The sequence below is a fragment of the Apodemus sylvaticus genome, chromosome 3 (assembly GCF_947179515.1).
Source record: "Apodemus sylvaticus chromosome 3, mApoSyl1.1, whole genome shotgun sequence".
In the NCBI taxonomy this organism is placed as follows: domain Eukaryota; kingdom Metazoa; phylum Chordata; class Mammalia; order Rodentia; family Muridae; genus Apodemus; species Apodemus sylvaticus.
The window spans coordinates 131027658-131044427 of record NC_067474.1 but is presented as its reverse complement, the minus strand read 5'-3'; the positions used below and the strand labels follow the sequence as shown (position 1 = coordinate 131044427).

Here is a 16770-nt window from a genome sequence, read left to right as displayed (position 1 = left end):
TTTGGTAACTGGACTTTGGTCGTCAGCCTCTGGAGGAGGAAATGGCCAAGAGTCTAGGCCTTGGTGGCCGGCTTTATGGATGTAGTCTGGCAGTTTTTAGTAAGGCAGAGTGGAGGAAGGACGGGCAAGGGCGGCAGAGCCATGTTTGTCATGCGTGGATGGCTAGAGTCCCTCCATCGCCCAGCAGCTGTAGACTTCTAAGGCAGAAAAGGCTTGAGTGGCATTGTAGGCCGGGGAGAGGGTAGTTATCATAAGGAATTGAAGGCTGGGCCAGGTCCTGGTCTTCCACATTTTTAAAAAAGATTTATTATTATATCTAAGTACACCGTAGCTGTCTTCAGACACTAGAAGAGGGTGTCAGATCTCTTTACGGATGATTGTGAGCCCCCATGTGGTTGCTGGGATTTGAACTCAGGACCTTTGGAAGGTGCTCTTAACAGTTAAGCCATCTCTCTGGGCTGGTCTTGCACATTTTTAACTCCAGCACTCAAGCACATAAGAGGGAGAGGCAATGGATCTCTGTGAATTCAGAAATCAGGAGGTTGCCTGGTGGTGGTGGCGCACGCCTGTAATCCCAGCACTCTAGGAGGCAGAGGCAGGCGTATCTCTGAGTTCGAGGCCAGCCTGGTCTACAGAGTGAGTTCCAAGACAGCCAGGGCTACATAGAGAAACCCTGTCTCAAAAAAACCCAAATCCAAAAAAAAAAAAAAGAAAGAAAAGAAAAAAAAGATATCAGGAGGTTTTCTGTGGTTGGATGGAGATGGGTGTTAGTGTTGGTGTTGGTGGTAATGGTTGAAAACGCTGAGATACCACAGACCTTGTGGAGTTTAACAACGGGCAAGATGGAAGGCTCCGATCTCAGCACACAATTAGTTAAACAAGGGACAAATGGAAAGAAGGCGAGGAGACCCAAGAGAGACCCATGGAAGCCACCCCATGTGTCCATTACAGAAGTCATCCCTTGGAGGTGCTCCCTTGTGCTCTTTCTCCCTCCCTCCCCCTTTTCCTCTGCCAAGTAGAAAGGAAACTTTATTAAGAGCAAAGCAACAATGCAAGTCAGAAGTATCATGTCTGTGGTGGTTTGAATGTACTTGGCCCCAGAAGCAGCACTATTAGGAGGTGTGGCCTTGCTGGAGGAAGTATGTCACTGTGGGTGTGGCTTTGAAACCCTTCTCCTGGCTGCCTGGAGCCAGTCTTCTCCTGTCTGCCTTTGGAACAAGATGTAGAACTCTCCATTCCACCAGAGACACGCCCGCCTGAACACTGCCGTGCTTCCCTCCATCATAACGGACTGAACTTCTGAACCTGTAAACCAGCCCCAACTAAAGGTTGTGCTTTATAAGAGTGGCTTTGGTTATGGTGTCCTTCAGAGCAATGGAAACCCTAACTAAGACAATGTCTAACAACTCATGAGTATCTGTAACCTCTGTTACAGGGAATCCTATGCCTTTCACCGCCTATCCTGGTTCTTGCGTGCATGTGATGAAGAAACATATGTAAGGCACATACCATAAAAGCACTTTAAAAAGAAAGATGTCAGCCGGGCGGTGGTGGCTCACACCTGTAATCCCAGCACTTGGGAGGCAGAGGCAGGCGGATTTCTGAGTTCGAGGCCAGCCTGGTCTACAGAGTGAGTTCCAGGACAGCTAGGGCTACACAGAGAAACCCTGTCTTGAAAAACAAAACGAAACAAAACAAAACAAAAAAAGAAAGATGTCGCCGGCCAGTGGTGGCTCACACCTGTAATCCCAGCACTTGGGAGGCAGAGGCAGGTGGATTTCTGAGTTTGAGGCCAGCCTGGTCTACAGAGTGAGTTCCAGGACAGCTAGGGCTATATAGAGAAACCCTGTCTTGAAAAACAAAAAACAAAAAGAAGAAGAAGAAGAAGAAGAAGAAGAAGAAGAAGAAGAAGAAGAAGAAGAAGAAGAAGAAGAAGAAGAAGAAGAAGAAGAAGAAAGATGTTGAGGCACACAGAAACTACTTAGAGTATGCAAGGGCTCGAGGATCTCTCTTTAGTTGTTTAAAGATTATATGTGTCTGAGTGTTTTATCTGCATATATGCATGTGTACCACATGTGTGCCCAGTGCCAATGCAGGTCAGAAGAGGGTGTCAGATCCCCTGGAACTGGAGTTAGTGGTGGCTGTGAGCCCCCACATGGGAACTGTTAAAGAAAAAAAACTCAGAGAAAATAAGGGATAGTTTATTCTGGAGCCAAGTTTGAGTTACTATGACTCAAAGACACATATCTAGGTCACTCCAAATATTATGTTCCAACAAAGAAGCAGTTTTAAAGACAGTGGAGGCACACGCCTCTGATCCTAGCACTCAGAAGACAGAGACAGGCAAATCTCTGAGTTCAAGGCCAGCCTGGTCTATAGAGAGGGAGTTTCAGATCAGCCACAGAGAACCTTGTCTAGAAAAACAAAACACCAAAAAGATTCATAAATGTCTGAGTTGAGGTTTGTTTTTTGTTTTTGTTTGGTTTGACTTTTGGTTTTTCAAGACAGGGTTTCCTCTGTATAGCCTTGGCTGTCTTGGAACTCACTCTGTAGACTTGGTTGGTTCAGGCTGGCCTTGAAATTAGAAATCTACCTCCTGCCTCTGCCTCCCAAGTGCTGGGATTAAAGGCATGTGCTACCACTGCCCGTCAAGGCAACTCTTATAAAAGTTAACATTTAATTAGGGCTGGCTTATAGGTTCAAAGGTTCAGTCCATTATCATCATGGTGGGAAGCACGGTAGCATCCAGGCACACATGACACTAGAGGAGCAGAGAGTTCTATATCTTCATCCTAAGGCGGCAGAAGGAAACTGGTCTGGATCACACTGGCCAGACTTAGGTATATGAAATCTCAAAGCCCCACCTCCACAGTGACACACTTCCTCTAACAAGGCTACATCTCCTCCAATAAGGACACACCTCCTAATAGTGCCTTTTCCCGTGGGCCACCACAATGAAATTTTATAGTGTGACAGAAAAAAGAAAATTTCATAAATCAAGGAAAACTCTTAATTTTTCTGGATAGTTACAGCAAAATGAGGTCAGCTCTCCTCCAGGCAAATGTCTGATGACATTCTTAGTTTGGGAGTTGGTGGAAGTTAGTGGTCTGCTAAGTTAATGGGTTCCAAAAGGTTTAGTTACAGGAGGTTAGTTCTGACACGGAGGTGTGTTAAGGACAGCTAAGTCAGCAGCATTCTCTATGGACCTCCATCCTTGTGGTTTTTTTTTTTTTTTTTTTTTAAGATTTATTTATTTTTGCCGGGCGGTGGTGGCACACGCCTGTAATCCCAGCACTCTGGGAGGCAGAGGCAGGTGGATTTCTGAGTTCGAGGCCAACCTGGTCTACAGAGTGAGTTCCAGGACAGCCAGGGCTATACAGAGAAACCCTGTCTCGAAAAAACCAAAAAAAAAAAAAAAAAGATTTATTTATTTATATGAGTACACTGTAACTGTCTTCAGACACACCAAAAGAAGCCATCAGATACCATTACAGATGGCTGTGAGCCACCATGTGGTTGCTGGGAATTGAACTCGTGACCACTGGAAGAGCAGCCAGTGCTCTTAACCACTGAGCCATCTCTCCATCCCAGTCCTTGTATTATTTGAGGTGAGTATGGGCCTTTCCAAGGGGCGATAGGAGAGGTGGTTGTAAGGGCTGAAAGGAGAGTGGGCAGATAAGGAAATAAGTTATAAGGGCTTGTTATTTTTATTTGTTTGTTTATTTATTTATTTTTAGGCAAGGTCCCAATATGGAGTCTTCCCTGATCTGAAATTCACTGGATAGCCTAGGATGCTCTCAAACTCATGGGCAATCCTCCTGACTCTGCCTCTCTGTGAAGTGCTTGGATATGTCACCACACCCAGCTCAGAAAGTTAAAATGGCTTAAAGTGATACCAAAGAATAATTATTTTAGGAAGGCAGGTAAGAAGTATAATAGTGGTTATGAAAATGAAAAGATGGCCGTTCCTGGAGGAAGGTCATTGAAAAGGAGCAAAGCCAAGTCCCAAGGAGAAAAGAAATGAACTAAAACTGTTAAAAGAACTTGGAAATTAAGCAGTTCCCTCAATAGATATTTGTACTAGTTGCATATGTTTGCCTGTATACACTTCCAGGAAAGGCTTCTAATTTTCAACTAGTAATAGCAGTCCCGCGTAAGCAGGACCTCAAAAAATTGAGTTAAGACTCAGAGTTGTTCCTCTCCACGGAAATCTTTAGTAAAAGGCGAAAGATTTATACGATCTGAAGAGAAACCAGAGTATGTAGCACTGCATCCGCCCACCGTCCTCGGCTGACTGTAACTCCTACATAACCGATGGGAACTAGATGCACAAAATAACTGGTTAGTGACCTCTTCTTCCGATTCACACTAAGCCTCTGAAAGCTGAATCACTATTAAGAAAACAAAACAAAAAATAAAAAACGAAGTAAAAGAGTTTACACGTTTAAATGTAAACGTGGCCCCGTGAGCAGTGCATTGTGGGTATGTAAAAAAGATGCTAAGTCACAGACCAGATTTCCAAAACGCCGACCTTTCTCCCTGTTCTGCCGCTGGGCTACCATTAGGGGGCAGGACCAAAGCCGTGTTTCCGAGGCTACGCATACAAAAAACAAAAAAGTCTGACTTGCGGACTTGGGAGGGGGCGGGGCGGGGCGGGGTTTCTTCGGAACCCCTCCCTTAGCGAAGGAACTATTGGCAGTTGATGGCTACTGAGGAAGAGAGATTCTAGCAGGTTGCTCAAGCTTCCCATGACTCCTCTCATAAACCTTTGGGCAGCATTAACTGAACTCAGGAGGTTATTAACTAAAAAAGAAAACAAAGACAAAAACAAAACCGACAAAGAGGACATGAGGTGGGAGGGAGATGGGTGGAGTAAGTTGGAGGAAGGTAGTGATGGGTGGATATGATCCAAACACATTGTGTACTGGGCTGTGGAGGTCCATGCCTTTAGTCCCAACACTTAGAAGCAAAGGCAAGCATATCTCTCTGGTTGAGTCCAATCTGTTCTGCAGAGCAAGTTTTAGGCCATCTAGGATCACATAGACCCTATTTCAAAATAAATTTAAAATAGAAAAATATGCCGGGCAGTGGTGGCGCACGCCTTTAATCCCAGCACTTGGGAGGCAGAAGCAAACGGATTTCTGGGTTCGAGGCCAGCCTGGTCTACAGAGTGAGCTCCAAGACAGCCAGGGCTACATAGAAAAACCCTATCTTGAAAAAACCAACCAAAAAAAATAGAAAAACATATAAATGATAACTATAAATAAAATAGGGTTTGGAGAGATGACTCAGCAGTTAAGAGCACTGGCTGCTGTTAGGATTCTGTTTAAGCTCCACCCCACAGTTACCTGGCAACAGCCAAGTATGCCCCTCCTCACAGTTGCCCGGCCTCCTATAAAGAGGGATGCTATGTCGCTCCTCTCTCTTGCATCTCTTATTCTCTCACTCTCAGCTTCTCCTCCCCTCCCCTGTCTTTCCATGTGGTCATGGCCAGCCTCTGCTTCTATACTCTCTCCCTCTCTCTGCCTTTCTCTCCCTCTACTACCCCCTTAACTCCCCTCCCCGTGCCCTGAATAAAACTCTATTCTATGCTATACTGTCATTGTCTGGTCCCTCAAGGGTCAGGGGCCTGCTGAGGACCTCCCTTTCCCCCACACCGCTGTAGAACATATTCTCTTAACCTCTTTCTCACAACAGCTGCTCTTTTAGAGGGCCAGGGTTCAATTCCCAGCACCCACATGACAGCCCACAATTGTTTGTAACTCCAGTTCCAGGGGATCCGACATCCTCACACATACACACAGGCAAAACAACAATGCACATTAAATAAATAAATCTTTTTAAAAAACAACTTGAAAACTGTCTTGACACATTCATGTTACACTAACGTGTTGAGCACTAACTGTGCTTGCCCTGGGACCCAGGAATGTGTGCTGAGATTTGATAACAATGTTGGGACACAGGACAGAAGATCAAGGGGGTAACCAACTGGAGATGCCCCTAGAAGGCTCTAAGAAACCACAGGAAAGTGGTCAGAGTAAGTTAACTCTGGAATCTCAGACAGGAGGAGTGCCAGGAATTTATTACCATGGTGATCTACACAGCAAAATCTAGGCTAGCCTGAGCTATAGAGTGGATTCTGTCTCCACAAAAGGAGTATGAGAAGGAGAACCATATAAAACAGAAGACACTTTTTTTAAAGATTTATTTATTTATTTATTGGTTTGCATGGTTTTTTTTTTTTCCCCTCGAGACAGGATTTCTTTGTGTAGCCCTGGTCATCCTGGAACTCACTCTGTAGGCCAGGCTGCCCTGAACTCAGAAATCTGCCTGCCTCTGCCTCCCAAGAGCAGGGATTAAAGGTGTGTGCCACCACTGCCCGGCCTATTTTAAAAGTAGGAAGATCAGCCCATCACGGAGGTTTATTATGCCTTTAATGCCAAAACTCAGAGGCAAAGGCAGAAAGAAGACCGATCTCTATAAATTTGAGGCCAGCATGGTCTACATAATGACTTCCAGGACAGCCTGGTCTACATAGTGAGACCAGACCTTGATTCAAACAAAACAGAATAAAAAAATCAGGAGACTCAGAGCTGGGGTGCTGACTTATTGGTTAAGGGCACACATTGCAGTTCCCAGAAACCACATGGCACCAGGCACACATATACTTACATGATGGCAAAACATTCGTAAACATAACTAAAATGTTCAAATCATAAAAGCAGGCAAGTCAGCTGATATTCAGGTGAATTGCCCCCTACCCCCAAATTCATGTTCTGAGGTCCTGTCCTCTAGTGCATCAGTGTCTTGGGGTCACTATTCCTGTGATGAAGCACCATGACCAAAACAATTTGGGGAGCAAAAGGGTTGATTTTGCTCTCAATTCCACATGACAGTTCATCATTAAAGGATGAGGGCAGGAGCTCAGTCAGGGCAGGAACCTGGAGGTAGGAGCTGATGCAGAGGCCATGATGGAATGCTGCTCACTGGCTGGCTCCTCATGGCTTGCTCTGCCTGCTTCCCTATAGAACCCAGGACCACCAGGCCAGGCTTGGTCCTCCCCCACTGATCACTAATTAAGAAAATGCCTCAGGCTCCTAAAGAGGCTGCCTCCTCTCTGATGACTCTGGATGTGTCTACTTGGCCTAATATTACAAATAGAGTACAATTAGAGTGTGATTTTTTTTTTTTTACAATTTATTTTGTTTATCCAAGATAGGGTTTCTCCATGTGGTCCTGGCAGTCCTGGAACTCACTCTTTACAGACCAGGTTAGCCAGGGTCTCACTGTAGACTTGGCAGGCCTGAAACTCACTTTATAGCCCAGGAATGTGGGTTTATTTGGAAATCGGGTTATATCAGGCACTTTTAAAAAAAAAGTGTTATTTTTTGTTATATGTAAGTACACTGTAGCTGTCTTCAGACACACCAGAAGAGGGCATCTGATTTCATTACGAATGGTTGTGAGCCACCATGTGGTTGCTGGGATTTGAACTCAGGACCTTCGGAAGAGCAGTTAGCGTTCTTACCCACTGAGCCATCTCTCCAGCCCCATCAGGCACTTTTTCTAAAAAGCATGATGCCTTCAGTTGACTATCAGGAAGCCAAAAGTAGGAGAGAGGAGAGATGTCTGGAATCGCTGCCTTCACTTTGCGTCTGTTTCCTCTGCTGTGGACCACTGGCTTGCTTCAGAACATAGGTAGGCTAATCACTGAAGCAATGTCTACCTGAAATCTCCAGCACTGAGACCATGCAACCCCCTAATGCTAGAGCACCTGAGGACTCTTGCTGTCAGTATAACTGTTCTGGTTTTTACAGTGTAATGTTCTAAGCTCCCCAAAACTGCCTAAAAGGTATTCAGTTGTTTCCCTAACCCTCGTCACCCTGGCTTCCTAGGAGCAGTGAAGCTTCAGGAAACTGAAAACCTCACCCTGCAGAGAACAGTAACTATCCCCTGTGGCAGCTGTGGCTATCCCCTGCCTCTGCTACCTAAGTGTTAGCAGTGTGGGGGAGGGGGGTACTGGGGAGGGAAAGAATGGGGAGGCGGGGCGGGACCTCATCCATCCTGTTTTGTTGTCTTTTTCTTTCTGGTTTGATTTAGTTTGGTTTTTTCCAGACAGGGTTTCTCAGTGTAGCCCTGGCTGTCCTGGAACTCCCTCTGTGGACCAGAAACTCAGAGATCCACCATCCTCTGCCTCCCGAGTACTGGGATTAAAGGCATGTTCCACCAGTCCTGTTTTATTTTTCTTTTTTTTTTCTTTTTTTTTTTTTAAGATTTATTTATTATTATATGTAAGTACATTGTAGCTGCCTTCAGACATCCCAGAAGAGGGCATCACATCTTGTTAGGATGGTTGTGAGCCACCATGTGGTTGCTGGGATTTGAACTCGGGACCTTCAGAAGAGCAGTCAGACCTTCTTAACCGCTGAGCCATCTCACCAGCCCTTGTTTTTCTTTAGAACAGATTCTCCACTGTTCCTGGCAGTCAGGTCTGAGTCATGTGCTTCAAGGCTCTTGGCGTCTTCTTCAAGAATTAAATAGGTACTGAGAAATTGGCTGGAGGGTAATAGTATCTGCTGCTCTTCCAGAGATCCTGAGTTTGATTCCTAGCACCCACATGACTTGGGACTACCTGTTACTATAGCTCGTGGTTAGGCATCTTCTAAGCCTCCCTGGGCACCCACTCATTTGTCCATATGCCCACTCAGGACATAACTCTTTAGAGGCTGGAGCAATGGCTCAGCCATTAAAGGGCACTAGTTGCTCTTCCAAAGGTTCTGGGTTCAATTCCCAGCCCGCACATGTTGACTCACAACCATCTGTAACTCGAGTCTCAGAGAATCCATGCTCTCTTTTGATCTCCTCAGGTACCAGACATGCACATAGTGCATAGGCATACTTCAGTAAAACATTTCTACACATACTATAAATATAAATTTAAAAAAGCTATGGTGGTGGCGTACAGGTGTACAACATTACACTCGCGGAGGTGGGGTGGGGGTGTGGGGGTGTGGGAACATTGAAGGGAGGTGGGCAGATCTCCGAGTTTGAGACCAACCTGGTCTACTGAGCAAGTTCCAGTACAGTTAAGGCAACACAGAGAAATCCTGTCTCAAAAACAAAAACATCAACAAGAAAGACTCAGTACTGAGAGAGAAAGTGAAAACCCAGGAGAGAGGACATAGTGAGGAGGTTCTGGGACGAAGACGCGGAGGAGAGGGCAGTGGAACCCCTTCCAGATCAGAGTGCAAATGTTACCACCTCACCGTAGTGATCACGGGTCCCCTTTTGGCTCCACTGACATTCCGACTCCTGAGCAGTCTGCCTTCCAGTTCTTCCATTTCAGCATCAACCATGCGACAGCTGAAGTGACAGAAAAATCAGGAAGCCAGATCTGGGCTGAGTGGCAGACACTGCTGTTCTCCCCACTCAGGAGACAGGGAGTTAGGTGTGAGTTCGAGACCAGCTTCTGCCACAGAATGAGATCCTATTTCAAAAACCTGTAAAAGACTGGGAGCTGAGTGTGATGCTCACATCTGTAACCCTGCCAGCTGGGAGGCTGAGGCAGGCAATAATGCAAACTTAGGCTGGGCATGGTGGCACGCACCTGTAATCCCAGCACTTGGGAGGCAGAGGCAGGCAGATTTCTGAGTTCGAGGCCAGCCTGGTCTACAGAGTGAATTCCAGGACAGCCAGGGCTACACAGAGAAACCCTGTCTCAAAAAAAAAAAAAAAAAAAAAAAAAAAAAAAAAAAAAAAAAAAAATCACCCCCCCCAAAAAATAATCAAAACAAAACAAAAACGAAATTGAGCTGAAGGCTGGATGTTATTTGGCTCCTTGGCCCGCAGCAAGGGCATCTCTCCGTGGGCACAGGAGCTCCTACCCAGCTCTCGCCTTCAGCCCGTGACCACAGGAGGGATCAGCCTGAGTGAGCAGAGCCAAACACTTCCTCACCTAACAGGGACGAACAGCTGCGGACAGACAGCCCGGGACCGGGGCTTTCCTCTCAGCCCGTCTGCTCTCGTCTATTGGGTCACTCCTGAGACCAAATTGCTGGCTAGCAAGCTCCAGGAGTCTACGTCCATTACCGCGGGGCTGGAGTTACACACACATTGCTACCTCCTGTATGTAGCGCAAAGATCTAAACTCGGGTCCCTGTGCGTGATCAGCAAACACTCCCCAGTCCCTAGATATCTGACAATTTGTTCTATCAAGAAGCTATATGCCTCAACCCTTTAGTAGAGGTTGGAGGAGGAAGGCTTCGTCTTTTGAAATGGTCTTGTCATGGAACCAAGTCTGGAATTCTCCTGTCTCAGCCTCCTGAGTAGTCATCAGTCCCAGCGGTATTATGTGTCGTTTATATAATTTATTCTCATTTTTAAATATGTGCATGCAGGGACGCCAGAGGGAAGGATGCTAGAGTTACAGGTAACTGGAATCAAAATTTGCAAGAGCGATTCATGATTTTAATTGCTAAGCCATTTCTGTGGCCCCTGTGTGCGTTTCTCTTTTTTCTCTTCTAAGATCAGTAGTGTTTGGTTTTACTCTAGGTCTCTGGGCTACCTAGTTTCTGGCTCTTTGTCACCCAAGTAGTGTTAGCTATGTATAGGTTCCTTCTTAATAGGAATACAGGAATGTACCATGCACCCCAGTCGTAGCTTTGTAGTTTTTACTAAAGGAACCCAGAACTAGTAAATTAATAGCATGTTTATAGTGGTACACTAACTTAAATCCAGCATTGGGAAAGCAGAGGCCAGCCAGGTCTACAGATGATAGAGTATAGAAAAAGGGTTTTGGTGAAATTCTAGAAAAAAGGCTAAAAGTACATACCACTGAGAATTGTAGAGATTATACCTAGGGCACACATGTCCAAACAACAAGACAAGTTTTAATTTAACTTTATTTTAAAAAAAAAAAAAAAAAAAGGTGTATTTACTTGTTGTATGTAAGTACACTGTAGCTGTCTTCAGACACACCAGGAGATAGATAGCTGTGGCTGCCTGAGCACTGCTCATACGTACTGAGACAACTCTCTAGACAAATACAGTTCTAATTTTAAGCCAAATGTGGTAGTCCTGCACAAGCAGGACCTCAAAAAATTGGGTTAAGACTCAGAATTGTTCCTCTCCACGGAAATCTTTAGTAAAAGGCGAAAGATTTATACGATCTGAAGAGAAACCAGAGTATGCCAGTGTAACTCTGGTGAGCATACTCGCCTGACTGTAACTCCTAGATAACCGATGGGGGTTAATTACACAAAATAAATGATTATTTCTGCTTTCCTTCCACGCAAGTCTCTGAAAAATCACATCACCATAAAGACAATACAACGGGAAAGAAAAAAATAAGCGTTTACCCATTTAAATTTGCGCACTGATCTGTGCGCAATGCATTGTGGGTATGTAAATAAGGCTGCCCTTATTTTATTTTCCCCTAGTAGATGCTGAGCTGTCGCCAGAGGGCAGTGCAGAAGCCGGACTCACAGGAATAGAAGCACCTTGTTTTAAATTTACACCAAGTGAAAGTTCTTTTTTTTTTTTTTTTTCTTTTTTCTAAGCTGGGGAGCGGGGTGTAATAGCTTGATTTTGCTTCTTGAAAGTTTGAGACTGTGCTTCAAACTGTCCATTAGGCGGGCCTGAAAAGTTGAGCACAGTTCTCTTTGCCGTAATCTCATGAGGGCTGGGCAGCCATTAGAGAGTCGGCTGTATTTCAGGTTGGCACTAAACTGGCCGAATAGACTAGGAAGATCTTGAATTCCTCATCCTCCTGCCTCTGCTTCCTAAATGTTGGCATGACAGGCATGTGCACACACATCCAGTTTAAAGTTCTCTCTCTCTCTCTCTCTCTCTCTCTCTCTCTCTCTCTCTCTCTCTCTTGTTTTTGTTTTTGTTTTGTTTTGTTTTGGTTTTTTGGGTTTTTTTCGAGACAGGGTTTCTCTGTATAGCCCTGGCTGTCCTGGAACTCATTCTGTAGACCAGGTTGGCCTGGAACTCAGAAATCCACCTGCCTCTGCCTCCCAAGTGCTGGGATTTAAAGGCATGTGCCACCACTGCCCGGTTTAAAAGTTCTCTTATTTAATTAAAAATAAAATAAAATAAACAGGGGGTGGGGTTAAAATGAATAGTCAGACCTTGAAACTGGTTATCGTGGTATAATCATTTTACCAAAAAAAAAGGGGGGGGGATTGCGAACTGGCAGTTCTTGTTCTAGGACACAGGGCTGTCTGTGTGCTGAGCCTGTGATAATGCATCGCTTACTGACACAGGCCAAGCACCAGGGACCCTGAGCAGCAAGGTGGCACCATTGTGACCTGCATATGACCCAAGGTTACGAGTTCTCGAAGAAAAGGAAAGCTGAGGTGAAATTGTACTCCAGATGAGCTTGCGGAGGACAGACAACCGCATAACTGTGGGCGCCATGAGCAGGAGCCATGAGGAAAGGGCAGAAGGGGAGGCAGAAGCAGAATGACAGGGTTTGGGGTTTTTTTGTCTCCTTCTTCATTTTCCTTCTCCTGTTTCAACAGGATTTCAACATGTAGCCCTGGCTGCCCTTAACTTAATATGTAGCCCTGGAACTTAATATGTAGTCCAGGCTGGCCTGGAACTCATAGATCCACTTGTTTCTGCCTCCTTCTGCTGGGAATAAAGGTGTACTTCACTGCACCAGGCCCAAATGCTGGAGTGTTGAGGAAGAGAGGCCCCCCTCACTTCTAGAGGATAAAGTGGGATCCTGACTCTTCCCGGTTTTCCAGTGGGCAGGCCCCACACTTTGTAATCTCCTTTGTGGCCAGGAGTGCCTGGGTCACAAAGGGGGCAGACACTAGATAAAGCAAGGTTAGTGTTCAGGGCTTGGTCTAGGGCTCGGAGGGGCTAAACTCTGTCTCAGAGAGAGAGAGAGAGAGAGAGAGAGAGAGAGAGAGAGAGAGAGAGAGAGAGAGTTGTCTAGGAGCTCGACCTGATTTCTAGGAGAGCGAGAGAGGAAGCTAGAGGGTCTGTGATCTGTTCTACCCTGACAGCAAGAGGAAGCCACTGAAAGCTGTAAAGCAATCCCAGCACTGGGGAGGTGGGGGCGGAAGCTCGCTCACAAGTTCAAAGCCAGGTTACTTTTCATAATGAGCCTCTAGCTAGCCTTGTCTACACTTTTGTTTTGATTTTTCAAGACAAGGTTTCTCTGTGCAGCCCTGGCTATCCTGGAACTCACTCTGTAGACCTTGAGTTCAGAGGTCGGCTTGCCTCTGTGCCACTAGTGCTAGGATAAAAAGTGAGGACCATCATACTCGGCTGTGAGCTACTTATTAAACACTGGATGACATATAAATGCTGCTTTTTTTGTTTTGTTAAAAAAAAAAAAAAGCTGCCAGGCATGGATTAATCCCGGTCATTGGGAAGCAGAGGCAGGCAGGTGGATCTTTGTGAATCTGAGGCTAACCCAGTCTTAGATCACCATGGCTACATAGTAGTAAGATCATGTCTAACCAAACCAGAAAACTGAAAAAAGGAAGAAAGAAAGGAAGGAAGGAAGAAGAGAGGAAGGAAGGAAAGAAGAAAGAAAGAAAGAAAGAAAGAAAGAAAGAAAGAAAGAAAGAAAGAAAGAAAGAAAGAAAGAAAGAAAATGAAAGGAAAAGAAAGGGCAGGGCAGGGCAGTGGTGGAGCACGCCTTTGGCCTTTGAACCCAGCACTCAGGAGGCAGAGGCAAATGATCTCTGTGAGTTCGAGGCCAGCCTGATCTACAGGATGAGTATCAGGACAGCCAGGGCTACACAGTAAAACGTTGTCTCAAAACAAACAAAACCAACAACAACAAAAAGCTGAGCCAAACTTCTGCTGAATGTTACTTGGAATGTCCCTAAAGCCACTGATCTGATGGCCTCTGCTGTCACTACAACAGGAGAGGAATCTAATAGATGCACCTATCTCTCTTATGTAATATCATAATTAACCAGGAAAGGTTCATATTTCTGTTTCAGATTAAAAACACTGAGAGAAAATTATAGGCACACTTCACCAAAAGACTGTTGTGTTTTATTAAAAGAAAGAACCAGGATATGTTTGGTAGAGTCGCTACCATATAGTGAGGTGGAAGGGGGTGCATCTGAGGGTCCATGCTGAGGTGTCCCTTCCCTCTGCAGTACCAGCCATACAATGGATATAGTATGGAACAGAGTTTTAGGGCATGAGAAGGGGAGTTGAAGAGGGGGTAGAGACAGAAAGACAAAGACACACACACACACACACAGAGAGAGAGAGAGAGAGAGAGAGAGAGAGAGAGAGAGAGAGAGAGCAGCCAGGAACATGTGGAGAAGGGGTAGAGGGGAAGGGGAGGGGGAGAAAGGGAAAGGGAAAGGGGGCAGGGAGAGAAGGGTCTGAGAGCAGGAGACTAAGAGACTGAGAGGATAAGAGAGAGGGGGGGCAAACAGCCTCTTTTACAGTGAGTCCGGCACACCTGGATGCCAGTAACTGTGGGGTGGCGCCTAGAAGGAACGCCAACAGAGTGGACTGTTTCTCTATTTCTTTTTCTTTCTTTTCTTTTTTCTCTTTTTAAAAATTGAGGGCTGGAAAGATGGCTCAGTGATTAAGAGCACTGACTGCTCTTCCAGAGGTTCTGAGTTCAATTTCCAGCAACCACATGGTGGCTTACAACCAACTGTAATGAAATCAGATGCCTTCTTCTGGTGTGTCTGAAGACAGCTACAGTGTACTCATATATATAAAACAAATAAATCTTTTTAAAAATTTTTCAAGACTGGATCTAATTATGTAATCCTGGCTAGCCTGGAACTCATTATATTGACCAGTCTGGTTTTGAATTCTGCTGCCTGTCTCTCTGTCTCTGCTAACACGTCCTTACAGATAATGTCTTAGTCAAGGTTTCTATTCCTGTACAAACATCATGACCAAGAAGCAAGTTGTGGAGGAAAGGGTTTATTCACTTTACACTTCCACACTGCTGTTCATCACTAAAGGAAGTCAGGACTAGAACTCAATCGGGTCAGGAAGCAGGAGCTGATACAGAGGCCACAGAGGGATGTTCCTTACTGGCTTGCTTCCCCTGACTTGCTCAGCCTGCCCTCTTATAGAACCCAAGACTACCAGCCCAGGGATGGCACCACCCACAAGGGGCCCTCTCCACTTGATCACTAATTGAGAAAACACCTTACAGCTGGATTTCACAGGGCACTTCCTCAACTGAAGCTTCTTTCTCTGTGATAATTCCAGCCTGTGTCAAGTTAACACACAAAACCAGCCAGTACAGATACATACTCTTGAAAAATATTTATATTTATTTATTTTGTGTGTGTTGGGATTCAGACCCAGGAAAAATGGCTGAGGTGCATATTTTACATATCAAAGTAGACCTGGCCTTCGTGGGACCTCAGCATCCCTCAATCCCTGCCTGGCAGACCTCCCCCAACCAGGAACTTTCCAACCCAGGGGCTGGGGTTCCTCCCACCAAGAGGTTCTTCAATCTATCATCCAGACATTTTGGTTCCCATTTTCTCTCTCTCCTCTCTCTCTCCCTCTCTGCATTTTCTCTCTTCCTATGTGCATACTCTTTATCTTTCTCTAAACCTTTCCCTCTTTCTCCCACCCCTTGGCAACTTCCCTGGCCTCTTTTCTTGGGACCAGTGAGAGGAGCTTCCCAATAAACCTGCCTTTATATACTTTAGTTTGGTTTGAGTTGGCTTATTGCATTCCCTCTCAGTATATATGAGAGTTTTATGCTCTGCATCTCATGCATGCCTGGGGTCATCAGAGGTCAGAAGAGGGTGTATCTGATGCTCTGGATCAGATTTACAAAGGGTTGTAGGTAGCTGTATGAGTATTGGGAGTGGAACAAAGCCCTCTGCAAGAGCAACTAGTATCCTTAACTGCAAAGCCCTCTTTCCAACTCCAATGAATATATTCTTAAAAAGAAAGTAGCCAGGCAGTGGTGGTGCACAACTTTAATCCCAGCACTCAGGAGGCAGAGGCAGGCAGATCTCTGAGTTAGAAGCCAGTCTGGTCTACAGAGTGAGTTCCAGGACAGCCAGAGCTACACAGAGAAACCCTGTTGAGAGAGAGAGAGAGAGAGAGACAGAGACAGAGACAGAGACAGAGACAGAGACAGAGAGAGAGGCTGGAGGGCCGAGAGATGGCTTAGTAAATAAAGGTGCTTGCCCCTGAGTCTGAAGACCTGATCTTGATTTATAGCACCTGCATGCTAGGAGAGCACTGACTACTGAGAGTTTTCCTCTGACCTTCACAGGAACACATACAAATAAATAAATATAAAATAAAGAAGAAAGAAAGAGGGTTGGAGAGAAGGCTCAGCTGTTAAGAGTATCTGCTCCTCTCCTGAGTCCTGTGTTGTCTGCTCCATAATAAAACCCTGTCTTTTTCTTTCTTTTAAGATTTATTTAGCCGGGCGGTGGTGGCGCATGCCTTTAATCCCAGCACTTGGGAGGCAGAGGCAGGCGGATTTCTGAGTTCAAGGCCAACCTGGTCTACAAAGTGAGTTCCAGGACAGCCAGGGCTACACAGAGAAACCCTGTCTCGAAAAAAAACAAAAAAATAAAAATTTATTTGTTGTTATATGCAAGTATACTATAGCTATCTTCAGACACCAGAAAAGGGTGTCAGATCTCTACAGATGGTTATGAGCCACCATGTGGGTGCTGGGATTTGAACTCATGACCTTCAGAAGAGCAGTCAGTGCTCTTACCCACTGAGACATCTCTCCAGCCCATAAAACCCTGTCGTAAGGCTAGGTTTAATTTTTTTTTAAAGATT

The 16770-nt window shown here is 45.4% G+C and overlaps 2 non-coding genes across 2 annotated transcripts; both read right to left on the bottom strand.

Annotated features, from left to right (window-relative positions):
* Nucleotides 1-4145: 4145 nt before the first annotated feature.
* LOC127682014 (U5 spliceosomal RNA) lies at nucleotides 4146-4261 on the bottom strand. The gene has a single exon (XR_007977317.1). It is a non-coding gene; the product is annotated as a U5 spliceosomal RNA (small nuclear RNA).
* A 6811-nt stretch (nucleotides 4262-11072) lies between these two features.
* Nucleotides 11073-11188, bottom strand: LOC127682013 (U5 spliceosomal RNA). Its single transcript, XR_007977316.1, has one exon. It is a non-coding gene; the product is annotated as a U5 spliceosomal RNA (small nuclear RNA).
* Nucleotides 11189-16770: the final 5582 nt, after the last annotated feature.